The sequence below is a fragment of the Schistocerca gregaria genome, chromosome 2 (genome assembly GCF_023897955.1).
Source record: "Schistocerca gregaria isolate iqSchGreg1 chromosome 2, iqSchGreg1.2, whole genome shotgun sequence".
Classification (NCBI taxonomy): domain Eukaryota; kingdom Metazoa; phylum Arthropoda; class Insecta; order Orthoptera; family Acrididae; genus Schistocerca; species Schistocerca gregaria.
In genome coordinates this window covers 817457475-817476690 of record NC_064921.1, presented here as the reverse complement: position 1 = coordinate 817476690, position 19216 = coordinate 817457475, and the positions used below count along the sequence as shown (strand labels likewise).

The window sequence follows — 19216 nt, the reverse complement described above, 5'->3', positions numbered from 1 at the left end:
GTGTTTGGCGCCGTGCAGGTCAGCGCCACAATCAGGACTGCATACGACCGAGGCACACAGGGCCAACACCCGGCATCATGGTGTGGGGAGATATCTCCTACACTGGCCGTACACCTCTGGTGATCGTCGAGGGGACACTGAATAGTGCACGGTACATCCAAACCGTCATCGAATCGAACCCATCGTTCTACTATTCCTAGACCGGCAAGGGAACTTGCTGTTCCAACAGGACAATGCACGTCCGCATGTATCCCGTGCCACCCAACGTGCTCTAGAAGGTGTAAGTCAACTACCCTGGCCAGCAAGATCTCCGGATCTGTCCCCCATTGAGCATGTTTGGGACTGGATGAAGCGTCGTCTCACGCGGTCTGCACGTCCAGCACGAACGCTGGTCCAACTGAGGCGCCAGGTGGAAATGGCATGGCAAGCCGTTACACAGGACTACATCCAGCATCTCTACGATCGTCTCCATGGGAGAATATCAGCCTGGATTGCTGCGAAAGGTGGATATACACTGTACTAGTGCCGACATTGTGCATGCTCTGTTGCCTGTTTCTATGTGCCTGTGGTTCTGTCAGTGTGATCATGTGATGTATCTGACCCCAGGAATGTGTCAATAAACTTTCCCCTTCCTGGGACAATAAATTCACGGTGTTCTTATTTCAATTTCTAGGAGTGTAGCAGCATGGGACATCTCACTTCGTAAATCGTTTGGGATTCAATATTCCGCAATCCATAATGTGAAGAGCATACCGAGAATACAAAATTTCGTACATTATCTCTCACCCTGGACAAAGCAGAAGTCGACGCCTTCACTAACGACCGAGAGTTATGGCGTTTGCATAGAGTTCTCAGTGCTAACAAACAACCAACACTGAGTGAAATATCCGCAGAAATCAAAGTGAGATGTACGGCGAACGTGTCCGTTACGACTGTGTTGCGAAATGTTGTGTCAGAGGGTACGACAGCAGACGACCAACGTGAGTGACTTTGCTAACAGCACATCTGCTTGGCTCGTGACCATATCGGTTCAACTCTAGAATTCTGGCAACCGTGGTCTGGTCAGAGGAGTCCCGATTTCAGTTGGTAAGAGCTGATGCTGATGCTGGCGCAGACCCCACGAAGCCATGGTCCTGTCAAGAAGGCACTGTGAAAGCTGGTAATGGCTTCATAATGTTGAGGACTGTGTTTACATAAAGTAGACTGGAGCCTCTGGTCCATCTGAAACAACGGAGGCCATTTTCAGGCATTCATGTACTCCATGTTCCCAAACAACGATGGAATTTTTTTGGATCATAATAACCCATGTCGTAGGTCCCAAAATTGTTCTCGATTCGTTTGAAGAACATTCTGGACAGTTCGAGCAATGATTTGGCCACTCAGATTACCCGACTGGAATCCCATCGAACATATGTGAGACATAATCGAGAGGTACGTTGGTGCACAAAATCCTGCACTGGAAACAATTTCTAAATTATGGACGGCTATAGAGGCTGGATGGCACAATATTTCTGCAGGGGGCTTCGAACGACTTGTTGAGTCCATGCAACGAAAGTTGCTGGACTACGCCGGGCAAAAGCAGGTATGACACAATATTAGGAGATCTCCTCATGAGCTTTGACACCTCAGTGTAAAGTATCGGAAAATCTTAGGATGTTCTCGTTTTATATCAGCAATGGCCTCGTCAAGACTTTAGTATCGTAGCTGGTGAAGGCTGAAAAAGTTTGTTATGACTGTCGCTCTATGTTACTACGTGACTGATGGAACAAGTGGCAGTTCCGGTTAAGCTCACGTAGCGAACGGCTGGCTACAGACAAAGTCAAAGACAAAGCACGGGGTGTCTAAGAGCAAAAATCAGTCCGTAGTCTTTGTAATAAAGCACTTTATTCCTTCCATCTCTACAATGTAAGTTGATTGTGTGTGGGGCGAGGGGGGGGGGGGGGTTGATGGGTCGGTGCTTGTGGTGATGTAATTGAGTACTAGTTTTTTCAATATTTTCGTTAGCTACAATTTCCTTAAACACAATACTTAAACATTGTAGAAAATGGCACGGTGTCAAGGGTTTCAACAGATGCCAGCCAAGTGACTGAATGTGACCATGCGAATATTTGTTTCGCCAGAGGGCACACGCCGGGAGCACCATCTGCTTCCGCCGTCTGCAGAGTCGTGAGCATTGTTATCTACGAGGACTTGCTAAAAGCAAATCCCTCCGAATTTTTATTTGAAAACTCTTAAAGCTTTTTAAATAAAACCAGCCTTATTCACATTCTATATCGTTATTCTTAACGTCTACAGTTTTGCAACCCTCTGCTACTAGATGGCAACCGATTGTAGCATTTAACAGACCGGTCTGTAACGTAACTATGTTACTGCATGGAAACAGCTTGATGTAATCTAGTTTCCAATTCGGAGAGTTTTTTCACAAATGGAGCAGCTTCTTCTTCAATCCCAGACCATACACTACCGATGCGACATCTGTAGCAACCCGATGGCTTGGGGTCACTGTCACCGGCTATCTTGCACACAGCCCCGACTTGGTCCCATCCGGTTTTCGTCTGCTTCCAAAACTTATAGAATTCTTTGATAGTGACAGCGACAAAATGGTGCAAGCACAGATGAGGTTTTGGCTCCGTCAACGAAGTCAAACATTTTACCGTGACGATATCAACGAACTGATATCTTGCTGGGAGAAATGTGCTCGTAGCAACAGTGTCATTGTTGAGAAATAAACAGATAAACATGAAGAACAAAGATGTAGAAGGTTAGTAACGTTTGTTTCCTTTAAATAGTTTTAAGAGTTTTCACATAATTTCGGCGGTATTACTCTTCACCACATCCTAATATATTACTAAACTCGTATCCCATAACCCGGACCACGCTTCCAAGACCCGTCTGCAGGTTGCCTATTACAGATAGCAGGATTTCAGTTCGGCAGAAAAGGAGAGGATTGAAACCTATATTTGGGATTTGACAAGGGTAAATTACAGTAGATCATAAGAACTACCTCATTAGTCTGAAAATGGAAGGCGGTTAAAATTGGCCAGAGACAGGATGTATAGTATTTGGAAGTAAATGTAATATGTACTCAGTGCCTTGGGTCAGGCGATAGGCTATTTGATACCTCACTGTGCTTGCAAGCTGTGTGAAATCGAATTTTCGTGTAATCCTTGCATATATTATAATACGCATGAATTTTTATCAGTTGCACAAACAGTTTACATGAGGCAGTATTTAATTTTTGGAGATTTATTATGGTCCAAAGTGTGATACAACACGCAATTTATGGTAAGTAGTTTTATTTATTTCTGAGGTATCGGCATTGTCTTTGAAAACTGTCTTTGGTAGTGCGTTTATGATTAATCCTTCCGACTCTAATATGTAAATTTTACTGTGTGTGCGTGTGGGGATGAGGGAGTTGGTGGGTGGGTGGGTGGGTGCTTGTGTTGATGTAGTTGATTACTGGTTTGTTCAATGTTTTCGTCAGCTATAGTTCCCTTAAACGCAAGGTACTCCTCAAGTAGGATCTCCTCTGACAAATGTCGAGGCCTCCATTGCTCTTTGTACTGTATGGCCATTGGCAGTGGTTTCACTTTAACATCTACATCATCACTCAGCGATGGAAATCCTCAACAACGAAATACCCTTCTTCGTTCATCCCCGTTACCTTTTCTGATGTTATTTTGAGGTCTTATGCCCATGTTTTCTGTGGCACTGTGCCACTAATGATGGTGTAGTGTATGATACTGCAAGTCATTCGATACTAATAGTTTAAATATTCGAGCGTGTAGTATAGTTCACACCAATCTGACATTTGTTGCGCGCGGCCTTGAAGGTGTTGCCTTTTTAATGGCGGTTCACATAGGACTGAAAAACTGTGACAGTTCATGGTCCTGTGTTACGTAAGCTAAAATTCATTGTGTGAATATTTCATTTAGTTACGGTAATTGGTACAACACGCGACGTGCCTGGTGTGGCTCGCTGAGGCCAGATGGAACTGAAGCCAAGGGCGATAGTCCAGAATGAGGAGACGGTTGCCTCGCGTTGCCGGACAGTAGCTGTGGATTGCTATACAGACAGGACACAGCGGCGCGCTGACTCGATTACTGCGGGCATCGTGACAGCCTTCCGGCCAATTGCGTCTGCAAATCCACTTAGGCCCCGGCCCTGCAGCGCTGCGTGCGCGCCCCACACGGCTGCGGCGGTCCAGCGTCAACCTGCTGATGAGCGTACGACGCTCACACTAAAAGTCGTCTGCGACAGACATCTTACACACTACACTAATGGTAAAACAATCGCAACACCGAGAAAGAGTTGTGCAACATAACGAAGGTTGGTAGGCGTGTATCTACATCTGAAAAGTTCCACGCCAGTTGCATAACAGTGAGGCTAATAGCACTACTATGAGGTTGCAAATCAGATTTGCCTTAAATATACACTGTAACGGTAGAGAGCCTTGCTCATCTGCAAAATAGATAACTTACAAAACTCTTGTAGGGTCATATAGAAGTTCCTCTCAAGAGAATTGGATCAACATCAGATCAAACTAAACAGGGCATCGAGCATGCAGAAAGAAGGGGAGCACAAATGCTCACAGGCCTGTTTGCTCCATAGACTGTGGGCAACTTCCATGGGCAGACGCCCGAAGAACGACGTCGGATACTAGCGAACAACTCCTTAGAAATTCCCAAGAACCAGCTTTCGAGGAGAAAACTATGTAAATAATATTCCTCCCACTGCAAATCCCCCCAATAGTGGCCCTAAAAGTGAAATTAAACTAATAACAGCACGCGATGCGTTAAGAGAAAGGAAAGAAGCGTAAACTAAAGTACAGTTCTGAGCATCCTCTGTAATGCAATTTACAGTAATTCGAAGAAACGGATGTGGGTGAATACGTGACGAGAGACTTCCAGGGCGGTCATCAACATGAAACGCGTCACTATAAGATCCAAAGCTCAGAAACGCGCTGGAAAAGCACTATGAAGAGCTCAAGCTGAGCAAAGTAAACCTTGGCCGAAAACTACACTCCTGGAAATGGAAAAAAGAACACATTGACAGCGATGTGTCAGACCCACCATACTTGCTCCGGACACTGCGAGAGGGCTGTACAAGCAATGATCACACGCACGGCACAGCGGACACACCAGGAACCGCGGTGTTGGAAGTCGAATGGCGCTAGCTGCGCAGCATTTGTGCACCGCCGCCGTCAGTGTCAGCCAGTTTGCCGTGGCATAAGCAGCTCCATCGCAGTCTTTAACACAGGTAGCATGCCGCGACAGCGTGGACGTGAACCGTATGTGCAGTTGACGGACTTTGAGCGAGGGCGTATAGTGGGCATGCGGGAGGCCGGGTGGACGTACCGCAGAATTGCTCAACACGTGGGGCGTGAGGTCTCCACAGTACATCGATGTTGTCGCCAGTGGTCGGCGGAAGGTGCACGTGCCCGTCGACCTGGGACCGGACCGCAGCGACGCACGGATGCACGCCAAGACCGTAGGATCCTACGCAGTGCCGTAGGGGACCGCACCGCCATTTCCCACCAAATTAGGGACACTGTTGCTCCTGGGGTATCGGCGAGGACCATTCGCAACCGTCTCCATGAAGCTGGACTACGGTCCCGCACACCGTTAGGCCGTCTTCCGCTCACACCCCAACATCGTGCAGCCCGCCTCCAGTGGTGTCGCGACAGGCGTGAATGGAGGGACGAATGGAGACGTGTCGTCTTCAGCGATGAGAGTCGCTTCTGCCTTGGTGCCAATGATGGTCGTATGCGTGTTTGGCGCCGTGCAGGTGAGCGCCACAATCAGGACTGCATACGACCGAGGCACACAGGGCCAACACCCGGCATCATGGTGTGGGGAGCTATCTCCTACACTGGCCGTACACCTCTGGTGATCGTCGAGGGGACGCTGAATAGTGCATGGTACATCCAAACCGTCATCGAACCCATCGTTCTACCATTCCTAGACCGGCAAGGGAACTTGCTGTTCCAACAGGTCAATGCACGTCCGCATGTATCCCGTGCCACCCATCGTGCTCTAGAAGTTGTAAGGCAACTACCCTGGCCAGCAAGATCTCCGGATGTGTCCCCCATTGAGCATGTTTGGGACTGGATGAAGCGTCGTCTCACGCGGTCTGCACGTCCAGTGCGAACCCTGGTCCAGCTGAGGCGCCAGGTGGAAATGGCATGGCAAGCCGTTCCACAGGACTACATCCAGCATCTGTACGATCGTCTCCATGGGAGAATAGCAGCCTGCATTGCTGCGAAACGTGGATATACACTGTACTAGTGCCGACATTGTGCATGCTCTGTTGCCTGTGTATATGTGGCTGTGGTTCTGTCAGTGTGATCATGTGATGTATCTGACCCCAGGAATTTGTCAATGAAGTTTCCCCTTCCTGGGACAATGAATTCACGGTGTTCTTATTTCAATTTCCAGGAGTGTATTTCATGCAGCTTAAAATAGACAACCCAAGACACATCATCGACCATGGGCAAAGATCATGTAAGTCGGGTTGAATATCTTAAGGTGCATGAAATATTCTCCAGATTAGCTTCAATTTGCCCAGCCTGAACTTCGGTGCCTTCTAAATTTTCGAATCTTAACTGAAATGAATATTCATGTGATCATCTAGATATGTATGTGAATAGTCCGTCACAGCTGTGTAACAAGCTGTAGAGAGAAAGCTAGAGAGTATATATGAACTACAAAACTTGTGATACACAGTATGAAACATACACCGTCCGGCGAATGGTAAGAACTGAAAGAGTGAGGAACTCACCAGGTGCAGAGGTAGTGATGCAGTGGGCTGTCCAACTTCGTCACCAAGACTGCTCCTCACCATAGAAACTCAGAGACATGTCTGAATCACTCGCTTCTTGCGAATAAACTCGTAATTGAACATGTTTATCTTTACCTGCAATACAAGAGAAAACACGATATGAAATATTATAACTTCAACTGATTGTAAAGTTTTACAAAAGAACTCGTATACATTTTCTTCTGCTAGTACTTTTAAATATGATCATCTGTAAAGAACCAAGAGACAGAATAATCCTTTAACAATCTGAAAACAAAACTATAATCTCATCGCATCGTGATACAAAACGAATACGTACAGATATTCGAAACTTAAAAAACCAAAAGTCATGGGGGAAATATAACATACTAGCAGAAATGTGAAATTTAGCTGGTCCAGAATTTAAAAAAAAGTCCGACACAACGTAACTCAAAAAATCTCAGAAACATGAGAACTGCAGAACAATGAAAATGCGCAGTAATGCATCTACTATCTAAGAAGGGAGACAAAACAGATACAACAAAAGGGGTTTCTCTCTCCTCGCGCGGTAATTTTCAAAACCCCTTCTAGTGAAACATTAATCAGATTCAAAAAACAAATTGATAAGCATATAGATGAATATTAGAAGGGATTCCGGAAAGCGAGGTCGTGTTGAGAATCCATTTTTAACCTTAACTCAGACAAAGCACAAATACTCAATCACTTTTGTGGATTTTACAATAGCACGTGACTGCACAAAGAGAAAAATCCTGCTCTCCACACTCCGTGACTTCAATATTGATGACAAATTGATAAATCAATTTAAATTATACATCACAAATGCTAAATCTAAAGTGAAATTTCGGAACCATTCGAAATGCAGGTTGAGCCAGGAAGGCGTAATGTCATCTGTACCATTTATCTATTACTTCCAAAAAGAGTCATCCAAGAATAAGAAGAACAACTCCAATAATCTCGAATAAATCACCAAGAAAAATCAGGACCATCATGGCTTCGGCAGTATATAACAAATCTCAAAAAGTTCCTGGATACTCTTCTTCCCAGGAATGAGACCACTGTCAATGACAGACATATAGCGGTATTAGCTTGATGTGTTCTTCAGCATATCGAAATGAGGTTTTCGGAAAATGAACGTATTCAGAGTGGCGTGTAGTGTTATTATACTCATATGTTGAAACCTTTCAACTGTTGTATCAACAGACATGTTCAGGGGATTATCTATTCTACTGGAAGACTAAAACATTTGATCTGCACCAGTGTGAAGCTGTATGGTGCCTATCTAACGGCTTTCAGGGGTAACAGATATTTGAATTTCAGATTTTCAGGTAATTATTGACCGATTTTAAAAATCTGGAATGTTACCTTAGTCTACCCAACCCTTTCCGCTGCTACAGACGAGGTGTTTGCATTCCGTGCAGAGACGGCTTTTATTATAGCTTTACTATTCGCCATATACTGGTGCCTGCTGCTGAGTAGCGGCATTCTGCCCAACATGAAACATTTATCATACGTTTCTTCAAAAACTATTACGTCAAAAATTTAATTTTTGTATATCTTACAGTCTGATATTTTCACTCGATAAAGAACTGAATTTCTTTTCGTTATCCGTCATACTTACTGCCCTCACACCAAATTAATCAAAACAATGTGTGAAATTTTAAAGATTTTCCGGAGGTAAAAACACTTATCATAAACTTTGCGTGTGAATTACATATAGGTACGAACATCGAAATTTTATTTAAAATTGAGAGCAGAACAATATCTCATTTCGTTGCGAGTTATTGGGTTTTATAGCAGACGGATGGTCCCTGTGGACTTGTTTGCCACTAGTATACTATTAGGTGAATAAAATTGATTTTTGCACATCTTACAGTCTGAAATCTTTGCTTCATAAAGGCCTGAATTTCCTTTCATTATATGCCATTGTTTCTGTGCTGCATCAAATTAAGTAAAACATTGTACAAAATTATAAAGATTTTGCAGAGATAAAAACGAATTAGGTAAACTTAGCGAATGGGTGGTTTCAGCTCATACATTGCAGTGACTGAAACGTACATAAGATATCGAAACTTTTTTTGAAACTGAAACCAGAAGAACACATCACATCGTTCTCGAGTTATTGGGGTTTTATATCCGAAGGACCCTCGAGTGCGACGCGCCATTTCACGTCCTTGCGCATCCCTGCTCATGTGGTTTTAAAAATTGTCATATCTCATAAACGAAACGATTCTGGACATCGAAATGAGTTTTTCTGGAAATGACAGCATATGAGACTCCTATGTAATCGAGAGTTTTTTATTGACAGGGATATGAAAGTAACTCGTCCGCAACTGTGATAAGGCGGCGGCGCAGGACGCATTCAGAAGTCCATGGCACTGTAGGAAAATCCAAACAGCGAGCTCACGTGCGTCCACAGCACCTGAGGAACGGTTTAGCAGGACGAGTATACGCACCCACAGCTGCGGGGGGGGGGGGGGGGGGGGGGGGTGAAGAGATGTAATCGTGCAGTAAGAGTTAAACGCACTAAGTGAAGCATTCAAGTTATAAACTGTGTACATGTCTTGAGGAAGAGAAAAACATGGTGCGCAAATTGCCCCGAATATATTCGTCAAGTGTTTTATTACAAAATGACTCAGTGACTTCCAACAAACTCTACACACCACTTCAAAACTTTTCGAAAGTTTTAGTTGCTGACCCACAACACAAAATAACGAAAGGAAAACAATTTATGGCTCACTAGGTTTTCCCCGTTCATGCAATAAAACTCAAGCATCAGGCATTATGTTTTAATTTATTGTCGATTTTGATTTTGACTTTTCCATTTGTCTTCCGGTTAATGATCCGAAACCAACAAAACAGACATCGTTAGAGTTTTGCGTCTTCAGCCATAAAGGTTTCACATACTTAAAGTCAAATATTTAATATATTAAATTAGTTCTAAAGTAATAGGAAGCTGTTTCATATACAATAATAATTTTGTATGCCTCAATGAGTGCAAGTTTTTCATCTGGATGCTACTTCAGCGACTTGCGTGCTCGTAATCTACCCCAGTTATGCAACCTGAAAAAGGGAATCTGCAATTTAACGTGAAATGCGAAACACTTATTCCTCGCGGCATCTCACACCTTTTAGAGGAGAAGGCTAGATTGAAGGTAGACAGAAAATGTATGTGGTTCCTCCGGGATTCTAACACGCGACCTTCCGGATTCCAGGCGCTCACAATACCTCTAGAGCACCTGGATCGACTTGCTTCATAAGTGAGTGTTCGATTTTGTAAATAATCTGAGGTGAGATCGGCATTACTGATGATTTCGTAGTGGGACGATGTATTTGTTCCACGCCTTTCTGAAGTTCTGAAAACTACCAATACAGTGATGTAACGTTTGTTAATGTCGGCGCCGAAACGTTTCACAAAAATCTTGGGAAAGTGCAAAAGTAAAAGGACGAATGGCCATTAACGTGTACTCCACTGTAAACGCCGCCTATAAGCGCTTTCGTGACGAGTTCCACTGTGTATCAAACTTTTGGATTTCTTACCTGTTTCCACAAAAATTGTTCATTAAAACGTGAGTTCGTACACACATTTTAAATAGTGTTAATAAACGCCTTCTGATATGCTACATACTATCGTGTAGTACCATTTAAAATCTTAGATGTTGCCCTATTGTGATTTGTATCTGTCTTACGACCCTTCACGAAAACGGGAATGACCTACGCTTTTTTCCAGCCTGTATAAATATCGTATAAAGTATCTGCAAGGTGAAATACACTTTATCTAAGCAGCTTAAGCCCATTTCCATGCTGCATATGTCAATACGACCGTGTGGAATATCAAAAGAGCTGTGTGGCTGCATTGAAGAATTTCTAACAAATGGAATACAGAATTTGTTTCTCAAAGGAGAGAAGCCTTCAGACATAAAAGTAACTTCAGGGACACCGCAAGGGATTGTGATAAGACCATTACTTTTCAATATATATGTAAATGACCTAGTGGACGACGTCGGAAGTTAGACGAGTGTTTTCGCGGATGATTCTGTTGTATATAGAGCAATCGCGACGCTGGAAAACTATAGCGAAATTCAAGAAGACCTATAGCTGGATCGACGCTTAGCACAGTGAGTGACAATTGACCCTCACCATAAACAAATGTTACACATTACGAATACGAAGGTAATAAAACCCGTCATTGTACGATTACGCGGTAGCAGAACAATCACTGTAAGCAGTTACTTCTATAGAATATCTAGGAGTACACGCATGGGGCGATTTAAAGCAGAACGACCACATAAAATTAATCGAGATTAAGATTAATGTCAGACTGAGATTCATTGGAAGAATGCTCAGGAAATTTAGTAAGTCATTGAAGGACGTACCTTACAGACCTTGGTTCGACCAGTAGTTGAACATTGCTCGTCACTGTGGGGATCAGATATGATTGTTGGAGGAAATAGAGAGGGTCCGAAGAAGAGGAGCACGTTTAATCCCGGAGATATTAGATCAACTCCAGGGTGTAACGCCGGAAATTCATATCCCCCTATTTCCATCTATTGTACTATATTTTTTCCCTTATTTTGTTACCTGAAGATACGATATTTCTGTGTCTTTACGTATTGTAATTGTTTTACTATTTGTATATATATATATATATATATATATATATATATATATATATATATATATATATATATGACGATGTATAATTGGTTTGTTTTGTAAATACTATTAGTATTTTTACACTGGGTCTTGCCTAGGAAAAACTAGAAAAACTATACTATCGAACGATTTCATCGATAGGTCCTGTGGAGAAACAAAGTGTTTACGGTCTTTGGTAGTGACTCTGCCACGTGGAGCGCGGGCAGAGCGGAGTCTGGCGGGAGTAGGGCAGTGGAGCAGGTGTGTTGTGTGACACTAGCTCGAGTTGCCGCGTTTTCGGGGATTGACAGCATGTAATTGCGCTCGACTTTCTATGTTAGTTTCTGACATGGTGTCGCGGACGGGAAGCGTTAGCTGGCACACATCAAGAGCCCATTTCGGCTGAAGACCGTGTCGAGAAGAAGGCGCGCCAACATCCAGCTTCTGCAACAGCTACGGCTGACATTGAGCGACTGTAGCCACCTCCCTGACCGACGACTTCAAATCTTCAATCAACCAACAAGGAAGACTGGAAGAACGTAAGGTTTTAGAACTGTATGGCAGACCTCAGCTTTTAAAATGGTTCCATTTGCCTTACAAAATTACAGCAACTTAGCACGAACCTTTGTTGCTCATTGTCCCAATTGCATTACAAAACAGGGTCCCTTCCTTTTCCGGAATGAACCCGAGTGTCGTTAAAATTCAAACGCCAGCATTAAAGTAATATCATTCCATTTCACAGCTTTAATTTCAAAGTTCAGTTAAGGTATTCATAGCTGGTTACAACATTTAGATTACACAGGCACAAATTAAGAGTGTGAGTTTTGTTACCATATTTTAGCTTACCTGTGACGGCAGCTCAGCTTGGTACATACTAAATTTTACTATTGTTAATTGTTCACAATCACTTAATTCAAGTTCAAAGTTAAATCTCTTATTTCTAAATTGCGTAGATTCAAGTAGCTTTTGAAATTATTGTTGAAGTAGCCCAAGACTAACCTTATTTTACTGAATTTCGTAGTGCTTCAGAAACGAAGCTCACTATTAATTTCAGTCACTAAATTAACTTTCAGTTTTGCGGTTTTATTAATCCTTTTGCTAAATTAACTCAGAGTGTAGCGAAATTTATTACTTCAGAAACACATTCAGTTTTCTTACAACACGTGTCAACCTTCAGTTGCCACGCTTTTAGTGCTAATTATATGTGCATTAATCTTTCATTTTCAGTTATTATAGTAGTTATCCATAGGACTGCCGACCGTAATTTTCCACAAATCTCAAATATCTAATTAACGCCAATTGATTGTTAACGCAACGACCGCACATTTACTTTCTTTATTAATTTTACCCTTTTCTCAAAATTAATATCCACCAATTTCATTTGCATTTTTCCTTTCATTTAGATGTAACCCTTTCCTCCCTCTTTACCGACAAATTAACTTCGGTAACGATTGTTTATCCCAAATTTCCATTAGGTGCACGCGGTTTAATTTTTCACTGTCAGGAAGGTCGATAAGTGAGGGGGAAGTTACAAGTGTTCTACCCAACAAGAGAAAAATACTACATCACGGCTTGAATTACTTTTCAAATTCCGATAGTGTGCGGTCTTATAAGAATCAGCCAGTACAGCGAAAGAACTTGCTCCCCTACTAGTAACAGTTTGTCGTAGTTTGCTGGAGTAATGAAGGGTACCTAGCGGCTCGAAAAAAGCGAAGGTCGTTTCCGTTTCCGAGAACGGTCATAGGACAGATGAACTTAATATAACTTCTGTGTCACTGACGTCGGTCGGTGTGGCCTTGCGGTTCTGGGCGCTTCAGTCTGTACCCCTTGTGACGGCTACAGTCGCAGGTTCGAATCCTGCCTCGGGCATGGATGTGTGTGATGTCCTTAGGGTAGTTAGGTTTAAGTATTTCTAAGTTTTAGGGACCATAGATGTTAAGTCCCATAGTGCTCAGAGCCATTTGAACCATCTTTTTGTAAAAATCAACATGTATTCCGCAAACAGTGATCTTGCGAAACTAATGTCACTCGATTCCTCCATGAGATGAACAACGCGATAGACATCAGCGCCCAGGTTGGTACCGTGTTCCATAACCTCAGGAAATCAGGAAAACATTTGATACCACCCCGCACTGCCGTCTACTGAAAAATTATTACGAATTTACCAAGTATCGAACTAGGTTTCCGACTGGATTAAGGACTCTCTTGCAGACGGAACAAAATCGACACGTTTAACGGTAATTTCCAGAATACGCCAAGGAAGCGTGATAGGACAGTTACTGCTTTGGTTATGAGGCCCGCCACGAATTCATCTCCTGTGCCAACGTTTTCAACTCAGAGTAGCACGTACAACGTAAGTCCTCAATTATATGCTGGATGAATTCCAATCGCTGTCTTCCTCTACAGATACTGCCTTCTACAGCTTCATTTAGTGCCACAGAAGTCGGCCCCTGATGTCTTAACATAGGTCCTTCCATCCTGTCCCTTCTCCTTGTCAGTGTTTTCCACATCTTCCTTTTCTCTTCGATATTGCACAGAACCACCACATTCCTTACCTTATCAGTCCACTCAGTTTTCAGCATTCTTATGTATCACAACATCTCAAATGCTTCGATTCTCTTCTGTTCCTATTTTCCCACAGCCCATGTCTCACTACCGTACAATGTTGCGCTCCAAACGTATATTCTCAGAAAGTTCTTCCTCAAATTGAGGTCTATGTTTGATACAAGTAGAATTCTTTTGACCAGGAACGCCCGTCTTTCCAGTGATAGTGTGCTTTTGATGTCCTCCTCGTTCTGTCCGTCATTGGTTATTTTGCTACCCAGGTAGCAGAAGTCCTGAACTTAATCTACTTCGTGACCATCAATCCTGATGTTAAGAGTCTCGCTGTTTTCATTTCTGCTACTTCTCATTACTTTAGTCTTCTATTTACTCTCAATCCATATTCTGACCACGTGACTGACATCTCTCTGAGTTAACATGGACCTAAGTATCATTAGGAATTGTGTAATAAGTATTAAGTCGGAGCACACAACAATGTTGCCGCCTGACACTGCATTCCATCATCCTTCATGACAATGCACTACGCCACATGGCGAAACCCGTGCATATGTGTGTGTTGGAGATACTGATACATCCACTGTATTCACCCAATATGAGTTCTTGGGATTACGATACGCTCGCCAAATAGAAGGAAACTCTTATTGGCACTACCTACAACACAAGAGAAGACATCGCCCGTGCCATGTGGCGGTCATTGCAAGACATCGACAGAGATGGACGCTCTGACCGTGTACGACGCCTTCCATCTGTGTAGATGAAGGTGACTGATTATACTGAAAGCATGTGAAACGATGAAAGTCTATCAATACAGTTTGGTATGAATGAAAATAATGTCGCCACTACTTTTTATCCAGTCCATGTATTAAGCCGACTAAAATTAAAAATACGAAGGACTTTATCATTCTCATTGCTTACGTTCATTATAGATTTAATTACGTACACTCATGCTCATAAATTAAGGATAATTGCAGAATGTGGTGCCACACAACGTGGCACTACACAAAACTGGCGCTAATAGCATAGACTTATAGAGAACACACACGACACAGATCTGTAAGTCCACAGTATTGGTGATAAGTTGACAAAACTGTCCCGAAATCCATGTGCCAAAAAACGCCACTGTTTCCTGCGCATGTACCCCAACATCGTCGACCGAGAGTATCCCAGACGTGCTCGATGGGGTTCATGTCTGGAGAACAGTTAGGCCACTCCATTCGCCTGATATCTTCTGTTTCAAGGTACTCCTCCACGATGGCAGCTCGGTGAGGCCGTACCTTACCATCCATCAGGAGGTAGGTGGGATCCACTGAACCCCTGAAGAGGCGGACATTTGGCGCAAAATGACGTCACGGTACACCTGATCTGTTACAGTTGCTCTTTCGAAGACATGCAGGGGTGTGCGTGCACAGGTCCCTTTCAAGGACATTAAGGGGTTGGTATTTGGTTCGTGATTCACGCCAGATGAAAACCCGGCGAGAATCACTGTTCAGACTATACCTGGACTCGTCTGTGAACAAAACCTGGGACCACTGTTCCAATGACCCTGTACTGTGTTCTTGACACCAGACTTGACAGGCTACTCTACGACCAGGGGTCAGTGGAATGCACCTTCCAGGTCTCCGGGCGAATAAACCATGTCGGTTCAGTCGTCTGTAGGGTGGTGTCTGGAGACAACTGTTCCAGTGGCTGAGGTAAGTTCCCGAGAAAGGCTACTTGTAGTAATCCGTAGCAGTCTGCGGGCAATGATATCGGTATTGTTGTGGTGTTGTACACTGTGGACGTCCCGTTCTGTAGTGCCTGGACACGTTTCCTGTCTGCTGGAATCGTTGAAATTATCTTGAGATCACACTTTCTGGCACACAGAGGGACCGTGTTACGACCTGCTGTGGTTGACCAGCCTCCAGTTGCTCTAGTATTCTACCCCTCATAACGTCATCAATATGTGTTCCTTGAGCCATTTTCAACACACAGTCACCATTAGCACGTCTGAAAACGTCTGCACACTTACTCGTTGCACCGTGCTCTGACATGCACCAGCTCTGCGTATGTAGACTGCTGCCAGCGCCACCGTGCGACGACTGCAGGTCAAATGCACCGCATGGTCATACTCCGAGGTGGTTTAAGCCCGCAAACCCCACCAGAGTGTTGTTTCACCACGTATCAGCATTAGCGTTAATTTATGAGCATGAGTATAGAGGATAAGTCACTGATATGTTAGAGATTTTTGATGATAAATAACAATGGTTTATTCAGAATTGCTCTGTCTCCCCTCCGACGAGCTATACTGCAAAGTTTTAGGCGTCTGCATATTTCATTAATGTTATTTTATTGGTATCATTGTGCCGTGACCTCCTGCGATGCTCTTGCTTTCGCGTGGTTTTCTGTGCCTAAGCGTTATGCTTTCCGGCGCGCTAGTTTGCGAGCGCCCCCTTGATGTGCTGGGCCCGGCGTTCTGCACGAGTAAGGAAGAGGACGGAGCGAGTCAGCATGGACCATCGCAGGGGATCAGTTGGCGCGTCGTGTACCGCTTTGCCGCAGTGGTGTTATCGTGGCGCCTGTGGCTGCTGGTGAGCGGAGCTGGAGAGTGGCTGCAGTCACTAGTAAGCACAGGCTCTATGCAAGAGTCGTTCCGCCTTTGCGCTGTGACGAGACACCCGGAGTTTTCCCTGGCTTGTACGATTATGGCCGCTCCCTGGCTTAGTTTCTAGATAGTGAGCTGTTTGTCTGGTGGATCGTTTTTGAACCGTGATTGCTCCATGAGGCCACTCTGTTCCAAAAGTGTTTTTTCTAAATCGCTTGACTGTTGAGTTTGCATCACGGTTAATCGCGAGTGGGTTCTGGTTGATTATGCTAACAGTTCTTGATTTCCAGGAATTTGTATCCTGTCTGCGTGAATTGCTACTTTCTTGGTTTGTCAATGAATTTCTCGCCTGCGTGTTAAAGGTTAAGTTTCAGCTTAAGTTTGAATTTGCTGTGCCACTTTCTGCCTGTGGGCGGTTGTAACTTGTTGAAAACCATGTGCCGTCAGTGGGCGGAATTCTTAGTACTTAAAACTGTGTGCAGGATTCCGTTTTTTTTTTTCAATTTCAAAATCTAGTGTGACTCTGCGGATTACCTTTTATGAATGTTAATTTGATTCAAGCTGCTTTAACGGCAGAATTAACGTAAACTGCAGCTGCAAAATTAACAAACTTTGAGTCGAATCTTATCTCCATTTGTTTTCGACTTTGACGATCCGTATGTACAAGAAATGGTTCAAATGGCTGTGAGCACTATGGGACTTAACATCTGAGGTCATCAGTCCCCTGGAACTTAGAACTACTTAAACCTAACTAACCTAAGGACATCACACAGATCCATGCCCGAGGCAGGATTCGAACCTGCGACCGAAGCAGCCGCGCGGTTCCGGACTGAAGCGCCTAGAACCGCTCGACCACAACGGCCGTTCTGTATTTTACCATTGTGGTGATTTTCTTAAGGTAATTTTAAATTAATGTTGGTTTTATGTGTGTTATAGAGGCTGTTGTCAGAGTGCACACCGTGCTGGGTTTATTCCCAGTCGGGTCTTGCACACATCGGCCAAAATTACCGCACGTCACACTTTATAAAAACGAAGTTGCAAGAATCTCCCGAAACATCAGAGATAATGCGCCTGTATATGTGTGTGTGTGTGTGTGAGTGTGTGTGTACTGGAAGAGACGGAATTAATTTTTTTAGAAATGCTGCTGCATAGTTCCCTGTTGGCGGGCTTATTACTATTATTGTTTGTTTATTTAACTTTAAGTAATTGTTTTGCAAAGCTAGCATTTCTCCACAATATCACGCTGTACGTACCAGGCTGCACATTTTCGTAGAATCCTTAAGAGAAAAAGATATTTACTCAGCATTTTGTTTGGTGGTTCAAAATACTTTTTCCACGTTAATTCATCTTTTTACCAAACCCAGAAAACTTTGTGTAAGATTTTAGTTCAGTGCTGCAACCCCCCCAAATGTAGGAACGTGTTGAGTCGGCCTCTGTTCTGATATATGTAAGATCATCTATTCCGTTATCTTTTCATTTCCCGCCATGGAATTATGTTTACGAGATGACCTTTCTGCCTCTGTTGTCGCAGGGGGTTATTGATATACAGGCCTGCAGCCGACAAACTGCAGGAACAGATTCCTGACTCGAAATGGCGGAAAAAGGTCCTATGAACTGGCGTCCCGAAATGCATCGTTGCCATGGTAGATGGCGCTGGGTAGTATAGCTCCTTTGACAACGTGCCGTGTGTACCTTGTATGTTGAAGATTGTGTGAATGACGCAACGTACTGTAAGCTGCAGAATGGTCCGGTTTTCATGTCGGGAACAAGCCGAGACGATGTCTGTGTGCGATCATGCAGATGGAAATGGTCGAGAGGCAGCAAGGCTATACCACAAACAAGTACCCTCACAGACACCAACGATATCACACAACATTTCACACCATTTTTGCACGTTTGTGTAATGATCGGTCCTTTCAGATAGACGAACATGCGGGGAGGCGGGACAGCGCGTACACCAGATTTGGAGGAACATGGTCTGCCTCGACCGTTTGCATCTTCTAATGTCAACGCCAATATTTTGTGTCGCCAGTGTATCGGACAGTGCTAGAGACTTGTGAAATAACGAATATTTTTCCAGAAGTGACTTTTAAGCCCAAATGTAAGAACCGAGAAAAAGACTTATTATTGTACTGCGACTTACTATATTGTTAAATAAGAACAATATGTTTTATTATTTTATAACCTGTTTCCTTCAAAAAATAATCATGTAACTAAATATAATACCACTAAAATAATGTACTGACATTGTATTATCTGTGGAAATTTTCCTTGTTCTGTTCTTCTTCTTTATGATGTATGAAGCGGATGACATCGAAGATAAGCTGAAGGCTATTCTTTTAAATACTGTAAAAGGTAGTCACAATTGATCAAAAGGAAATTATAACTACAATTTACTAAATGAAATTATAGTGTACGAACTTTCATTTGTAACTAAATAACCAATTATTAAAGTTTCAAGTTTTGTGTCCGAAGCAGTCCAAACTGCGCACTGTTTGGCGCCATTACGTGAGCGTACCCAGCGGCAATTTCAAACTGCATAAATAATCAGACACTAATTCTTTCGATCGTTATTTAAATATTTGAACTCCGAGGAGAAGAACCCACAGAAATATAACATTCAATAGAACAATCTTAGAATTC

At 43.4% G+C, this 19216-nt stretch overlaps 1 protein-coding gene across 3 annotated transcripts in view; it reads right to left on the bottom strand.

Annotated features, from left to right (window-relative positions):
- Nucleotides 1–19216, bottom strand: part of LOC126335149 (probable G-protein coupled receptor 179) — a 1457037-nt gene that overhangs the window by 1199316 nt on the left and 238505 nt on the right. Inside the window, exon 1 of one of the 3 annotated variants that reach the window (XM_049998119.1) lies at nucleotides 6781–6864. The exons of the other annotated variants lie outside the window; for them this stretch is intronic. The gene's annotated coding sequence lies outside the window, so the exon portion shown is untranslated. Of the gene's footprint in view, nucleotides 1–6780; nucleotides 6865–19216 lie in introns of those variants that run through there. 3 annotated transcript variants of the gene reach the window in all.